Source organism: Lactuca serriola, chromosome 3 (genome assembly GCF_051521515.1).
Source record: "Lactuca serriola cultivar US96UC23 chromosome 3, Lser_US96UC23_V15, whole genome shotgun sequence".
Classification (NCBI taxonomy): Eukaryota; Viridiplantae; Streptophyta; class Magnoliopsida; order Asterales; family Asteraceae; genus Lactuca; species Lactuca serriola.
The window spans coordinates 37,056,567-37,073,615 of record NC_136410.1 but is presented as its reverse complement, the minus strand read 5'-3'; the positions used below and the strand labels follow the sequence as shown (position 1 = coordinate 37,073,615).

The 17,049-nt window shown below is 38.7% G+C and overlaps 1 non-coding gene across 1 annotated transcript; it reads left to right on the top strand.

Annotated features, from left to right (window-relative positions):
* Positions 1–8,407: 8,407 nt before the first annotated feature.
* LOC145096485 (small nucleolar RNA R71) lies at positions 8,408–8,514 on the top strand. The gene has a single exon (XR_013703891.1). It is a non-coding gene; the product is annotated as a small nucleolar RNA R71 (small nucleolar RNA).
* The last annotated feature ends 8,535 nt before the right edge of the window (positions 8,515–17,049 follow it).

Sequence of the window (17,049 nt, the reverse complement as noted above, 5' to 3'; positions counted from 1 at the left end):
CACTTGTTGAGATTATTGCGCTATTAGATCGACAGATTCAAAATAGATAAACAAGAAAGAAGTAATCAAAGAACACAAGAATGGATCAAATGATGTCGAATGATTAATATCTCACACCTCAGAAGAGCTCGATGAAGAACTTCGACTGTGGAGATGTGTTTAGGGTTACAATGCAAAAGCTATTAATGAGAACTCTATCTTTAACGCTATACATGCATGCATAATATATAGTCTAACCCTAAGCTTAAACCACGGTTGGACAGGCCCAAACCGGGTAAACAAAATATAACACTAAGCCCATATGACACAACACACTAAACCCAACAATCTCCCCATTTGCGTCAATAGAGGCGAGAGACTAGTTTGGTTGAGAAAGAACTGACTTCTTAACAGTCTTGAACACCTTCGTTATAATGACCAAAAGAGTGTGACGAAATGATATATACCACCGAAGCATGTCATAAAAGTTCTTCTTATCCGAATCATTGTTCTGTTTACACCTATGAGTTATGTCAAGAACATGCTTCAAGCAGGAAGTGGAGAACAGGTGTTTGTCAACAAGAGAAAAAAGGAATCTTTCACCTTCGCTTCTAGTGAACATGACAGTGTGATGGACCGGATCAATCTTGTCCAATTTCATCTTATTCAAATCACATGGATTCCCGATATTCTTCACAATTGGCTTCTTTCTCAGAACATTTGCAATCTCCTGATCAATCTTTGCAACCTCATGGATGTAGGAAGCTAACATCCTCTTAATATGATCGAGGATAGGACCATACTGTTCTTGATTAGTAAGAAGAATATTGAACATCAGAATCCAATCGTGTGGGTTCAGGTTTGGAAGATCAGCTAATGAAATCATATGAACCGAGTTATCAGAACCTCGGGTCATCCTGAACTTCACATTGATGAATGTCCCAGAAGCATACGGCTTCAATACCTTGATAGAGGTTATTTTCTAAGCACTCTATTTCAAGTATTGATGTGTGTGAAACCAACTAGTTTTAAACCTACTTTTAATTATCAAATAACACACAAAAGGCAGTGAACCTATCAATTGTGGTATAGCTAAATAAGCAGGGTATCGAACACAGGGAACGGCAAATTAAACTAAAAACTAATTTAATCTAAGTTAATTAAGAAGCAGGGGGTTTTCTCTAGTTTTACAAGACTAGAAACTTACTAATTATTACTAATTTAAAACTAGAAAATAACGATTTAACTAGATTTAATAATTGGAAAGGAACTTCTGTTTAGTTCAACTTGGTTAACTCTATGGTTGATTTTCAAGGTAATAGTGCAATGGATTAATTCTTTCGTTCGTTACCGATTCAAGTGATTAGATTTGTGTTCACTACCCTAATCCTTAGCAAATAAACTAACTCAAACAGTGGCCAATTGTCTAATTTAATTATATTTACTAGATTAATTATTCGGGTTAAGTTAGACTTGCAATAGTTAACTAATTTATTCTTTTTAATTAACCTCTTGTTTGATAGTCATCTTACAAGCTTGCACATGAATTTACTCAATTTTCTTATTAATTCTAGTTTCATATTCATTAATCCTAGACATATAACTATGTGGTCACAATATATCATATGAGGACAATAATCAATAGATGTTCATGCTAATCAATTATCTTCCTATTAACAGAAAATTAATTATTATACACACACAAGGTTCTTTAGCAAGCTAAAATAACAAAAATTCACCAACTTGGAATTAATCCTACCAATCAATCAAACCATATTATCAACTTTGTATCCCCAAACAGAAGTCTAAAGGTTTTAGCTCATAATTAAAGTAAATAACAGCAAACAAACAAAGTCAAGTTGCTTAATCATGATGAATAAACAAAAGAATAAGTGGAATGATGAAATTTTGCCTTAATTACTCTCCGGAATTGAATTCTAGCTTCCTTCGTCATCTTCTAGGCTTTTTCAGGCTTCTCAATCATAGCAAAGCACTTCTGAATCGTCCCAGAACTCTCTCCTATCGATCTGTGGAATTATCTTTAAATATACGAATCGACTCGTCGAGTCAACTGGTGACTCGTCGAGTCCCTCTCACATTCCCCGTATTGCGATAACTTTCTGGGATCCCGAGTCATTATCTTCTCGATCCTTCGATTGGACTCGCCGAGTAGAAGTTATGACTCGCCGAGTAGGTGCCTTTTTTAGTTTTTCCTTCTTTATTCCATTCTCGATCTTCTAACTATTTCTCCCGCTTCCTTTCGCTTCCAAGCTTCATCTTAGGACTGAAAAACATAATTTAACACTTTTAAGTACCTTTTGTCCATAATATGCGATAATTAAACTAATAAATGAATAAAAATGTATACTTAATATGAACTAATTATGCACATATCAAAATACCCCACACTTGTGTTTTGCTTGCCCCCAAGCAAAACTGAATTTTAAACATATTAGAATCATATATAACAACTCCAATCTAACCCAGCCATTATGCCAAGACCGCAACGCATGCATTTGTGTCTAAAATTTTTCCTATAAACCTCCCATACTCCAAATACTCACAATCCTCATAAACACTTGCCCACTCACCCCGAACTATGCTCATTTTATGCAACCCTCCGAATTCATCCGCAGAAAACCTCTTTACCCTCAAGGTATTTTTAATTGAGCAACCCGAGCATACATAATCTAGAATTACACTTTTGATACCACTATGGAGCTCTTTTGAATTCATCTCTTCTTCGATATTTGCTTTGATCTCTTTGAATTCACCACCTTTATTGTTTGATTTTCGGGTATCTTCAACTTTTTTGGATTTCTTGGAATTTTGATCTTTTGATTTTCACTTTAACTGCTCCAAAATTCATACAATTTCTTTTGTAATTCTTTTTTTTTACATGTATTCCTCACTTTTTTTTCACTCAAATCCCTACATGCTTAAGCAGGGTCGCTCAACTTCAACCTTTATTGGCTAACGATAAGAATTTTCCTGGATACATTTCAAGTTTAGGCTGCTAAACATATTGCATCCCTCGGGCTGAGCAAGATTGTGTTTTTGTCTCATAATTTCACTAGAATAAGGAAGCCACAAATGCACTAGAACGTAAATAGGCTCAACTAAACATTTGGGTTATCATGCAATTATCAACACAACTCTTACATGGAGTCCTAATTACTTTTACCAAAATTTCCTAATTTAGATCCTAAGTAATTTTTTTTGGTATGCAAAGTTTTAAAATTAACCTAAATTAAGACTCTAAATTTTCTATTATGTAACCAACCCCCTACCCCACACTTATTTGATGCACTGCCCTCATTGCATATCATGCATAATAAAAACATAAAAAGAAACTAAAGAGGGAATTGGAACAAACTCCCCTGGGATAGCAGTGGATAGGTTGATCACTTTCATTCTAGCTCCAACTTCAATTGACTTTAGACATAGTAACCATGCCTTGGGTGTCTCGTCTCGTGTGGGTCACTCCAAATACGTGGATAACAGTGTAAGATCTTTAGGAATAAATATGGAAAGAATATATAGTCAAGTGGTACTCTAATTAGCATCAAATCAACAGCCCCTTCGACATGAAACCAAACGACTCGTCGAGTATATACCAGACTCGTCGAGTCACTTCGGGAAATCTTCACATTTGTGAGAATTAAGGGTGACTTGTCGAGTCAGTTTAGTGCACTCTACGAGTTGGTCACTGAATGAAAATAATATAATTCTGCATATGATCCAGCTTCCAATAAACTCTCTATACTTTCTATTCACTTCTAGACTCCCTTGCCAACATCTCTAAGAACCGGACTCAATACTTTAACTCTAACGTTCCTTTTCCTTGACTCTCTTTCTCACTTGAATTCTATAACTCTAAACCCATTTGAAGCTAGCACTCCTAATTCAATTCTGAAAAATTGTCAAAGCATCAAACATTAATTAGACATCAAAAACAAGTTTAAAAAAAACATCAAACAAACCAAATAAAACAAACAAACACAAAATTAAAAATTGTTCAATAAAAATGCATAAAAATCAATCCTCCTCATCATCATCATCAAGCCCTACTCCACTTCCTCCAGCCCCACTTCTTCTTGCACTTATCACTTCTTCCCACGTTGGAATGTATGGAAAGTTACCACCATCTATGTGTGGAATGTTAAAGTGGCCAAAAAGTCGAATATGAGACTGGTTGCTAAAATTCAAACCCCTCGCCATTTGATCCTGGAGTCGCCTCATCTCCACATTGTACCAATCCATTGGTACATCTTCATTCTCAACCGGAATCACCGGCGGCTCCTCCTCAATATCCCGCTCTCTCCTCGAATGAACCCGTCTTCCCGGCGCCTCGGGACCAACCACCGGATCATCATTTGGGATGGCATAGTGGCCACCACCATAGTCTTCAATGATTCTCGCTCTCCGGAAAAGAATAGGATTAAACGGAGGTGTAGGGATCATCGTCATGAAATTCCATGCACCGCGGTTCATCAACCCGAATGAGTTAGCCAACCGGGTGACAAACATCCCACCATTTATTCTTGAAGTCTTGCGATCCTTGACCGCACCCTCCGAAAGATATGAAGCAAGACACCAAGGAATGTTGCAAAAAACGTCGGGTGTAATGATGCTCCATAGGAAAAAGACATCAAGGTTGGAAACCTTGTCATCATCCTTTCGTTGGTTGATGGTGGATGAAATGAGGCGGTGAATGAGATGATGTGTTGGGGATCGAATACTCCCTTCTTGCGCCGACTTTGGAATATAAACTTTATTACCAATGGTATTCCACCAGCCCGCACTTGTAACTCCTTCGGGAAATACCATATGTGCTTGTGCCAAAAAGGCCCAAAAGATGGGTGTTGAGACCAAGGGCTGGTCATAAACTCCCAATCGGCATGCAAGATCTACCACTGAGCATTGATGAAATTCTCCCCCAAGGAAGAAACTGAAGCTTGTTGGGTGAAAGACATCCACTCCCCCGGTGAAAGACACCATGGAAAAGAACTCTAAGCACATCTCAAATAAACCGGTTCTTGAATACGAAATACCCGGCTCCACCCGTCACACACCATGGTTTCACCATCATGGTGAAACTCCTTCAAAAGATAAGGAGCTAACTCCTCCTCATAGCGAACACTCTGCAACCATTCCCAATTGATCCGGTTGGGCACATAGACCTCCTTCTTCTTAATATCAGCCAACTTCTTCTTCCATTTCCGCAATGTCGAAGCGGACTCAATTTGTGGAAAGTTTAGCCACGGAAAATCCCCTTGGTAGCCACTGGAAGTTTGCCCCCTTCTGAAAATGATTTCTGCAAAACAAAGACCCAAAACCCAGAAAACACAGAATATAATTAAAACAATTTCGCATATGCATCCCGACTCGACTCATCGAGTCCAGGCATGTCTCGGCGAGTCGCGCAAACTGCACGAGTCAGTCGACGGGTCGATGCAAATTAGGCCATGAAACCTGGAAATTTCGTCAAGGGTTTTGTATAGGGACTTACTACTAAGGTAATAAGGCCAAAATAAACGTTCAAAACAACAAAAATCATGAAAAATCAAAACCCTAAAATTCATTACTTTTCAAAAACGGGTTTTTTTTCATGCAATTGCTACCATATGTGGCCTTATAATCACGTTCTTAACAGAAATCAAGAAGAAATTTGTTACCTTTTTAGTTTAAACTTGAGATTTTTGAAGAAAATTTGAAGAAAACTTGAATAAAACTTGAATGCTTGAGAGGAAATTTAAGAGAGAGGCGCACGTCGAGTGTGTATGTGAAAAACTGAATCTTAGGGTTAAAAACCTAGTTACTGGATGTAAAAGTAATTTCAAAATTATTTTTTTCTGTAAATAATACCGACTCGTCGAGTCGGGGTCAGACTCGGCGAGTCTCTTGCAAAACATTCATGATTTTCAAAATTTTGTTATTTATTTAAAATCATTTCACCCCACACTTGGCCCTTGCACACTCTCAAGCAGACATGTCCGATGATTTGGAAGATTAACATTTTTTTAAAAACGAAGGAAAAATTAAAAAAAAAACTAAAAAGTAAAGGAAAGCAAACTCTATATAACGGGTTGCCTCCCGCCAAGCGCTTCTTTTTAAGGAGTCATTAGCTAGACTCCTTCCCGTCTACGTTTCTTCATCTTCGAGCATCGGGAATGCACGCCTAGTCCTTTGTGGTTTGTACTTAGTCTTGTAGGCATGAATCTTTTTCTTGTAAGCCCTTTTCAATTCATCTCTTTTCTTTTTCACAGCATCCTCCTCAGCTGCTTGGGCTTCTCTTTTCCTCTTTTCCTTTTTTAACCCATTCTTCTTTACTTTCTCTTGTACCTCCTTCTATTTAAATTTAATCACTTCATATTTTGTAAGGGCTCGTGCTTTAGGTTTAGTAGTGAATGGTCGATCAGCTTCCACCCTTCTTCCCTCTATGTCTTCATCCTTTTCTGTGTTCAACCCTTCTCCAAATGGAATTGTATCAAGGTATGCCACCTCGGCATATTGGACTTCCATTTCTTTCCCTTCTTCTGTTGTTTGTTCTTCCAAATAATCATAAATAGTAACTAAATCCATGGTATGTGAAGAACTATCAACAAACAGATCAACATTGGCCAGGTTTTTATTAAATTCGACTGGACTCGTCGAGTCCATCAAGGTGACTCGGCGAGTCTGATCGGGTTCCTTCAATTCTGGAGTGTTTTCTGAGTTGGCTCCTTCCAGTAGCTTTTCTAACTCCTCCAAGTCTTTGATAGCATCTCCACTTTCTTCAGAGCGTAGCAAAAGCTTGATTGGATCTTCTTTTAGCAAAATTTCAAGCTCTTTTTGTAATATCTCATCATCCAATTGGATAAATGAGATTTCTTCTCTCTTTTCTTCTTTTTGCTTGGCTTCTGGAATAGCTTTAAACATCACCGACTCATCACCCACTCTCAATGTCAATGTAGACTCACTTATATCAATTAGAGCACAAGCGGTGTTTAAGAATGATCTCCCCAAAATAATTGGTATTGCGGGGTCTTCTTCCATATCCACCACCATGAAGTCTACTGGAAAAATAAACTCGTCCACTTTGATAAGGAGATCCTCACAAACGCCTTGTGGATGAATTATCGTTTTGTCCGCCAAATGGATCCTCATATTTACCGGCCTTGGTGCTGGTAAGTTCAGCTTCTTAAAGAATGAATAGGGCATCAAATTAATGCTTGCACCTGAATCAGCTAATGCTCGGGTAAAAACTTCATTACCAAATTGGCACGGAATCACCATATTTCCCGGATCACTCTTCTTTTCAGGTAGCTCATTCATCAATATTTCCGCGACTTCAGCCAAATCCTTCCTAGCAGCGAAAAGGCTTTTAAGCAGGTTGAAATATTTAGGTGTTTGGAGCATTGTTTCCACAAATGGCATATTGACTTGTAAAGCTTTAACATGCTCCATGAATGTTCTGTATGCTTCTACTTTTTCTGCAGGTATGGCTTTGATTGGGTATGGCAGAGGAGGATTGTATGGCTTTAGAAAACTGGCAGTTTTTTCATTCCCGAATGGACTCGTCGAGTCCATTTGAGTGACTCGGCGAGTCAGATCGGGTTCTGCTGGATCCGATTCTTCTTCCTTTTCTGCCTTCTTCTTGGAGATTCTCAGTGCTTCTGTAACGTTTTCTTCACTGCTGGAGGCTATTACACTTACATTCTCCATTCTTGGATTGGGTTCGGTGTTACTCGGAATTTGACCCGGTCTTCTATCATTCACTTGATGCGCAAGCTGCCCCAGCTGTTTCTCAATGTTGAGAATTGATGCTTGCTGATTCCTAAGCATGTTTCTGGTCTCGTGTATGGCAGCATCGTGATCATTGTGTCGTTTTTCGGACGCGGCTATGAATCTAGTGACTAACTCTTCTAAATTGGCTTTCTTTTCTACCGGTTCTTCCTTTTGGTATAGTCCCCTCTCCTTCTGCTTGTATTTCTCCTCCTTTGCCTTCTTATACTCCTCGTATGGTAGCCAATCCTTCTTAGGTTTTCGCCAATTTTCATCATACCGATCACCACTTGAATAGAAGACTTGAGCTTTCTTATTTCCATTCTCATCCAAATCACAATCCCTTGCGAGATGGGACCCTCCACAATTTTTGCATCCTACCCTAATAGCATGGATTTCTTGATCCATTTTTGTCATTCTTCGATCTAGACTATCAAGCTTTGCTATCACCGCCGCCATGCTATCACTTGTCGCGTTTACTACCCCTCGGCTTACTTCGTTTCTCGGATTGTGGTATTCTCTAGAGTGCTTAGAGAATTCTTCAATTAATTCTTTGATTACCGGGGGCGCCTTCTTTGTAATCGGGCCTTGAGAATCAAGCAATTGCCTTGTGGTGACATTGACTCCATCATAAAAAATGGAGACCTCTTATTGGCTATTAAGGTCATGGTGTGGGCAATTTCTAAGTAGGCTCTTGTATCTTTCCCAAGCTTCATAAAGAGATTCGCCGGGTTGTTGCTCGAAGTTGGCAATGGCTTTCTTTAGCTTAGCTATCTTGGAGGGCGGGCAGAAATGGTCTATGAATTCTTCTTTCATCTTGGCCCATGTGGTGACCGATCCGGGAGGAAGTGACTTTAACCAATCTTTTGCAGCTCCTTTTAATGTGACAGGAAGCATTCGAAGAAGTTGGGTCTCGCGTGGAACATTAGGCACGTTGAAGTAATCGGCCACATCATTCACTTCGTCCAAGTGCTTGTAATCGTCTTCATGATCCTCCCCGTAGAAAGGAATCTCTTTGAGTTGGGCGAGAATATGGCCTTTTAGTTCGAAAGTGGCGGTTGCGGGAATTGCGGGTTGCACAAGTCCCGGCCCGGTGTCATCACGCATCCTTTTCTTCCACTCCCCCATGGGGACTTCATCGATGTTAGCCATAGTGATAGCTAACTCTTCTTCGGAATCGGTTTCGTGCTCGGAAATATGCTCTTCTTCTTCCTCGGTCTCGTACTCGATATCTTCGTGAATTGGTTCTTCAATTGTTAACGAGGCACTGGATGCTCCTGATTTGCTGCTCTTCTTCTTGCTGAAAACGGATTTTAAGTTCTTGAGTGGTGAGTTCTTTGAAGTTGCGGTTTCTCCTACGGCTTTTCCTTTGCTTCTCTTTAGTGCGGATTCCGGGTCTTCCAAAGGAGGTACCAGAGGTGTGTCAGATCCTCGGGTCATGAAACAGCTGAAAAAAAACGAAACAAAAGAAACGAAACGCGTAAAAGGAACAAAAATGGAATAAAAAAATAAAGACTAAAACAGCGATGTACTCGCCGAGTCGGCACGAGTGCACTTGGCGAGTGCAAGGCAAAAACAGAAAAGAAAATTTCTAGTTATTTAAAAAACGGAATTGTAATAAAACTAAATCTACTTACTGATTTGCTTTGTAAATAACTTTTTGTAAGATAAATCCCACACAAAGGATCGATTAAACTAGACTTTAATATTAATTTTAGAACCATTCCCCGGCAACGGCGCCAAAAACTTGATGTGTGTGAAACCAACTAGTTTTAAACCTACTTTTAATTATCAAATAACACACAAAAGGCAGTGAACCTATCAATTGTGGTATAGCTAAATAAGCAGGGTATCGAACACAGGGAACGGCAAATTAAACTAAAAACTAATTTAATCTAAGTTAATTAAGAAGCAGGGGTTTTTCTCTAGTTTTACAAGACTAGAAACTTACTAATTATTACTAATTTAAAACTAGAAAATAACGATTTAACTAGATTCAATAATTGGAAAGGAACTTCTGTTTAGTTCAACTTGGTTAACTCTATGGTTGATTTTCAAGGTAATAGTGCAATGGATTAATTCTTTCGTTCGTTACCGATTCAAGTGATTAGATTTGTGTTCACTACCCTAATCCTTAGCAGATAAACTAACTCAAACAGTGGCCAATTGTCTAATTTAATTATATTTACTAGATTAATTATTCGGGTTAAGTTAGACTTGCAATAGTTAACTAATTTATTCTTTTTAATTAACCTCTTGTTTGATAGTCATCTTACAAGCATGCACATGAATTTACTCAATTTTCTTATTAATTCTAGTTTCATATTCATTAATCCTAGACATATAACTATGCGGTCACAATATATCATATGAGGACAATAATCAATAGATGTTCATGCTAATCAATTATCTTCCTATTAACAGAAAATTAATTATTATTCACACACAAGGTTCTTGAGCAAGCTAAAATAACAAAAATTCACCAACTTGGAATTAATCCTACCAATCAATCAAACCATATTGTCAACTTTGTATCCCCAAACAGAAGTCTAAAGGTTTTAGCTCATAATTAAAGTAAATAACAGCAAACAAACAAAGTCAAGTTGCTTAATCATGATGAATAAACAAAAGAATAAGTGGAATGATGAAATTTTGCCTTAATTACTCTCCGGAATTGAATTCTAGCTTCCTTCGTCATCTTCTAGGGTTTTTCAGGCTTCTCAATCGTAGCAAAGCACTTCTGAATCGCCCCAGAACTCTCTCCTATCGATCTGTGGAATTATCTTTAAATATACGAATCGACTCGTCGAGTCAACTGGTGACTCGTCGAGTCCCTCTCACATTCCCCGTATTGCGATAACTTTCTGGGATCCCGAGTCATTATCTTCTCGATCCTTCGATTGGACTCGCCGAGTAGAAGTTATGACTCGCCGAGTAGGTGCCTTTTTTAGTGTTTTCCTTCTTTATTCCATTCTCGATCTTCTAACTGTTTCTCCCACTTTCTTTCGCTTCCAAGCTTCATCTTAGGACTGAAAAACATAATTTAACACTTTTAAGTACCTTTTGTCCATAATATGCGATAATTAAACTAATAAATGAATAAAAATGTATACTTAATATGAACTAATTATGCACATATCAAGCATCCACAACCTTTGTGGAGTTGCCGATTGAGACTGTGAATTGCTTAGAGAAGTATCAAGAAATGCTTTTAACACAATATCAGAATAAGGTGCTGAGGTAGTAAGCAACTTATCAAGCTTATCATTGATGTCTTTTAAATATTGCTTGGTCACAGGAGCAACATCATCATCTTCACTTGGAATGCGATAAGGACTGTAGTAAGTAGAATCAAAGTCAAAGTTTTCGCCTCCCAGAATAGGCTCAGAGTCTATCGAAGGTGATGGTGAGAGAGGTTTGGTTGTGATAGGGGTGTCAATGCCAACGGTATGTGCCCCCATATCAGATATGTTGACACTCACCGAAGGGCTGGTGGTTGTGGTTGTTGTAGCATGAGAAAAAATAGGTGGTGGTATTGGAGCAGAAGTAGTGGGTTGAGAAGCGACAGGAGGTGGAATGGGAGCAACGGAGATTGGTATAGTGGTTTGTTTTGGAGAAGGAGGAGGAGTAGGAACATGAATCTGTACTTCAAGAGTTGGAGATTGGCAAGGAGTGTTTCCCCTTGGTGACCCTTCATGCTGAACATCCTCTTCATCATTGGCAGGTTACTCCTCTTCATCGGAATCAGAAGGCGTTGGAGCCTTCGGTCGTTTTGCCATATTCTTGACCTTTTTCTTTTTGGGAGACGAAGGTGCAGTGGTGTCAGCCTTTTGCTTTTTAGGAGATGAGGGACCTTCATTTTCATCTTTCTTAGATTCCGGTTTCTTCCCCCTCTTTGCAAGTTTGTCAGCAGCCTCGAAAGCACTCTTCATCTCAGGAGTGAGTTGTCTTGGACCCAAAGGAGGCAATTTCCTATAATCTGCCATGACTCTACTTTCACTCGTGACACATCGACTCATTGTTTCAGGAATAGAACCAATGTAATGGAACTTTGTAAGGTCGGTCACTATAATTTTGACCGTATGAAATATAGCAATCGAAGACTTCAAAGCATCCGCTATGACAGGAACCTGAAAAGTCTCAATGGCTCTGGGAGTGACTAGTGTCCAAAACGAGCACATGAAATCTCAGAATGTCTGGTCGAGGAGTTGAGACTCTGCACCAACTGTGACCAAAGTAGTGAACCATAATCCAAATTGATTCCCTGTTAGAGACCATAGAGAATATTCATAAATCCTTTACTTGCCTCATCTGACCCTGCAACCCGTTCTGCTAACCCCTTGTAGAGAAGTGTGAGCAGATCATTCCATTGGGGTGGTAAACATGACCTTTTGAATTTCGTCACTGTAGTTAGAATGTTCGTATACCCCATGTCATAGAACATTGAGAACAACTGAGTGGTTGTTACGAAATCCGGAGAGATGACAGAAGCATCAGCAGCAAGCCCTAGCAGTGAACAGAAGCGAGCTTTAAATACCGATGTCTTGTGATCAAATATTTCGAAAAAGATTTGTTCCTTGCGTTTGTCGTATGAAGCAGTGAAATAGATATATGATAGGAGGGACATTGGAACTGATTCGACTTGTGTTAAAGCTATCACCAAAGGAGAATACCTGAGACACTCCACAACGTGAAGCATGTATGAATCATAAAGAAAAGGATCCAACTGAATAATGAGATTCTGATTCGGTTTTATCTTGATCAAGGTTGAAGAAGCTATTTGATCTTGAATAAGGATGATTCTGCCATTGTTGAAGCACTCAAGAAGATGAACAGTTGAATATCGTCTAGTGTATTTGAGAGAGAAGTTGAAGAAGGTAAGAAGGTACAATAGGTGTGAGAACTTCCTTTTATACCGTTTCTAGGAGAGAGAAAATATCGGCTGTGACGATACGATTTCTGAAACATCACCTGTAAAAGTGGGATTTGATAGCTTGGGTTCCCTAGAAACACGTCATCGGGTGTGGGTGTAGAAACCGTTTCAAATTCACGCGCCCAAAAATGAATTCTTGTTCTTATCCAAATACCGTCTCTTCAATTCTGAGAAAGGTTCATATTAATCCATCTTCGCTCCTCTATTAGAAAGTGAACCACCATATCTATTAGAACCAAAAGTACAGATCTGAAAAGTGTCATTAGTACCACAATCAAGAGTTTGGAAGATCATAAAGATCTTCGCGCAATAGTGTGCCAAAGAAAAAGAAATAAAACAAGATGTGTATGGGATAAAAGTGATGCCTGAAAAACATAATACTAATGATTACGGGCATGAATCTCTTCCTTCTAAGTCAAGAGAGACTGAGAAGTGGTTGTGTGGTTTCCCATCAAATATGATAAAATATTTGTTAAGAAACATTGAAATGCTTCTTTTCAAGTATAGCCTTTAGTGGGTGGTTAGCTTCAACCGAACTTCGATACTTAACATAGACCGAAAGTGAGATGAAGTACTTGTGAGACCGATGTGGTCTGTTGAACAAGTAGGTTTGGAGAAATTATTTTGTGACTGGATATTAATAATAAGAAATCTCAAAAAAAAAATTAAAACTGGATCTTATGGGAAGAAAAATCTTGGTGATAGACATATCATAAAGATCACGCAAAAATTAGAAATTTCTTAAGGTACAAGTAATATCTTGATCATATAAGCGTTCACCGTCGATTCATTCAAGGTATTGGATTTTGGGTCTCACTCAGCACGTGGTAATCGTGACTAAGATCATCAAAACAGAAGTTATGTAACCATAAACCTCATTGGTAATTGTTGAGAGTCTCAAGGGTTACGATTGTGAAGCGAAACGTGATGGAGAATAACCACGTGGTTAAAGAGCTGAAAGTACCTCTGCTAATTTAGAATGACAAGGCAGAAAACTCTTAACTCATTGTGAGAGGAGTAAGGTAGCTCGTGACTTGAGTGAATTTAGAAGCCTAATTGGGAAGAAACGATAGGTGTCGACCGAATCATTAAGCCTTTACTCAGAGTCTAGGAGGCTTCGGTCTACGTGCAGCAGCATGCTTCTAGGGATACTTAACTAGTATAAAGATAAGAGTGTTACACCTACCCTGACTCCAGTCGAGATAGCACTTGTGATTATCAAACCAAAAGAAACGAAACGAAACAAAAATAATAAAAAAAAAAATTTGGATTTTTGAAAATGTCTGAAATAGAATAAAAACAGAAAATGAAAATATTTTTTGGATTTTGAAAATTTCTGAAAAAGAATAAAAACAAAAAATAAAAATATTTTTGGATTTTTGAAAATTTTTTGAAAAAGAATAAAAACAGAAAAGAAAATAAATACTAAATGTAAACACACGAGAGAATAAAATCGCTTTACAAGAATATACAACCGAAACCATAACTTAGAAAAGATGAAGTGAAATGGGCCGAGCGTTCGGTACATTTCGGTTCTAGAAAAAACTAGAGCCGAAATAGACCGAGCGATGGGTTCATTTCGGTTCGCGAAAATCCTAGAGTCGAAATAGACCGAGCGTTCGCTATATTTCGCTTCTTTAATTTTTAGTGAAACAAAATGGGTTTCGGTACCGACTCAACTTCCATCATTCCCAACCCTTGTAGAATTTTATTAAAGTTTGCTTCTGGTAGGGCTTTAGTGAAGATGTCAGCCAGTTGGTCTGAGGACCGAACGAAGTGAACTTCAACGTTACCATCTTCCACATGGTCCTTTATGAAGTGGTATCTTAGTGCAATATTTTTAGTCTTCGAGTGTTGCACTGGATAGTGACATATACGAATTGCACTTTCTGAGTCACAGTAGAGAGGGATCTTCTTCATGCTTAAGCCATAATCTCTAAGTTGGCTTTGTATCCATATGACCTGCGATGTACAAGATGCTGCAACGATGTACTCAGCTTCGGCTCTGGAAAGAGATATGCAAGTTTGTTTCTTTGACTTCCAGCTAACAAGTTTTCCTTCAAGGAATTGGCGTCCACCTGTTGTGCTCTTTCGGTCTAATCCACATCCACCAAGATCAGCGTCAGAGAAAGCTTGAACAAAGAAGCCATATTTTGTAGGATACCAAAGACCGAGAGAAGAGGTTCGCTTTAAATACCGGAAAATATTTTTCACAGCAATCATATGTGGTTCTCTTGGATTTGCTTGAAACCTTGCACAATAACAGACAGAGAACATTATGTCTAGTCTACTAGCTGTTAAATACATTAGAGATCCTATCATCTGACGATAGAGAGTCACATCAACAGCCGGTTTCTCAAGAGATGGAGTTAGCTTCGTGCCAAATGTCATTGGAACCTTTACTTTGGAATCTCCCGTCATGCCGAACTTCGCAAGCAAAGTCTTCGTGTACGCTTCCTGATTTATGAAGATTCCTTATGGTCCCTGTCTTATATTCAATCCAAGGAAAAAGTTAATAGGACCCATTGCGCTCATTTCAAATTTACTCTCCATCAACTTCCTGAAATCAGCTGTTAAGCTAGGATTCGTGGAGCCGAAGATGATGTCATCGACGTAAATCTGAACAATCATTAAGTGTTCGCCTTCTTTATTGCAAAAAAAGGTTGGGTCAACCGAACCTTGTTTGGATTTTGACATTTTAAGAAAACGTGTTAGATTTTCATACCAGGCTCTCGGTGCTTGCTTTATCCAGTATGTAACAATGATCAGGATACTTTTCGTTCACAAATCCGGGCTGTTGCTCAACGTATACCATTTCTTCCAGTTCTCCATTCAAGAAAGCACATTTTACGTCCATTTGGAAAACTTCAAAGTTTTTATGTGCAGCATATGCCAAAAAGATTCTCACTGATTCCAACCTTGCTACAGGAGCGAAGGTTTCTTCATAATCTATTCCTTCTTCCTGGCAATATCCTTTCACCACCAGCCTTGTTTTATTACGGATGACATTACCCTCTTTATTTAACTTATTTCTAAAAACCCATTTTAAACCGACTACAGATTCATCCTTTGGTGTGGGAATCAGCCTCCAAACACGATTTCGTTCAAACTCATGGAGTTCGTCTTGCATAGCTTGCACCCAATCAGAGTGAGCAAGAGCACCATGTACCGTTTTCGGTTCAATTTTGGAGACAAATGAATTAAACATGCAAAATTCTACTGGAGAGAATAAAGCAGTTTTCTTCGCCTTTAGTTGAGAGCGTGTGAGAACTCCCTCAGATGATTTACCAATTATTTGAGTTTTAGGATGATCCTTTGTCCACTTTATGAGAGGAGGGTAATTTGGATCATAGGCAGGATCCAGCTCAGCATTGACTTCTTCTTCCAGTTCTGACAGATCGCCTTTGTCATTTACATTTTCATTCTCCCCCTCAAATGGTGAACTGAATCCTATGCCAAGTTCAGTACACTCCCCCTCAGATGAATCATCATGGGTTGGTGATACTGATGGATTCTCCCCATGGAAAGGCAATTCGGTTGTTTCTGGTGTTGAAGAACCCTCCCCCTGGAAGATTGAGCTTTCTTTTAGAGGGTCATTTGTGGTTAGATGATCATTTGATGTAGTGGGTTCATTTTTCATTGCTTTTGCAGCTTCATCGATAATTTTCTTCAAGGAATCGATCTTGTTATCTACTGCGTTCACTTCTGAGTGGATTGCCTTCTTTGGTTAATCAAAGAGCAGCATGTACTCTTCAAATATATTGGAAATGGGAATAGAGACTTGACCTGATGCAGGAAATATTTCTTCTGTTGGACCCTCGCTTGCTTGAATTTTCTTCATATAATTATCATCAAAAGCTACATAGTAAGTTTCTTCAGTTTTCCTTGAGCGTTTATTCAGAACCCTGTATGCTTTAGACATAAGAGAATATCCAAGAAAGATCCATTCATCTGCCTTTACATCAAACTTATTGCGGTTCTCTTTTGAGTTGAAAATGAAGCATCTTGAACCGAACACATGGAAAAACTTTACATTGGGCTTGCGATTATTCAAGATTTCGTACGGAGTTATGGAAAATCGTTTGTTGACGAATGACCGGTTCTGCGTGTAACAAGCAACAGCTATAGCATCTGCCCAGAAGTATAATGGAAGAGAAGCAAAACTCAGGATGGTTCGGGCCGCTTCACATAATGAACAATTTCGCCTTTCAACGATCCCATTCTGTTGTGGAGTGTAGGGAGCAGAAAAGTTGTGAGTTACTCCCTTTTCAACCAGAAACTCTTCAAGGTTTTTATTTTTGAACTCAAGACCATTGTCGCTTCTTATGTTTCTTACCACCTTTTGTAGCTGCAATTCCACTTGCTTGATG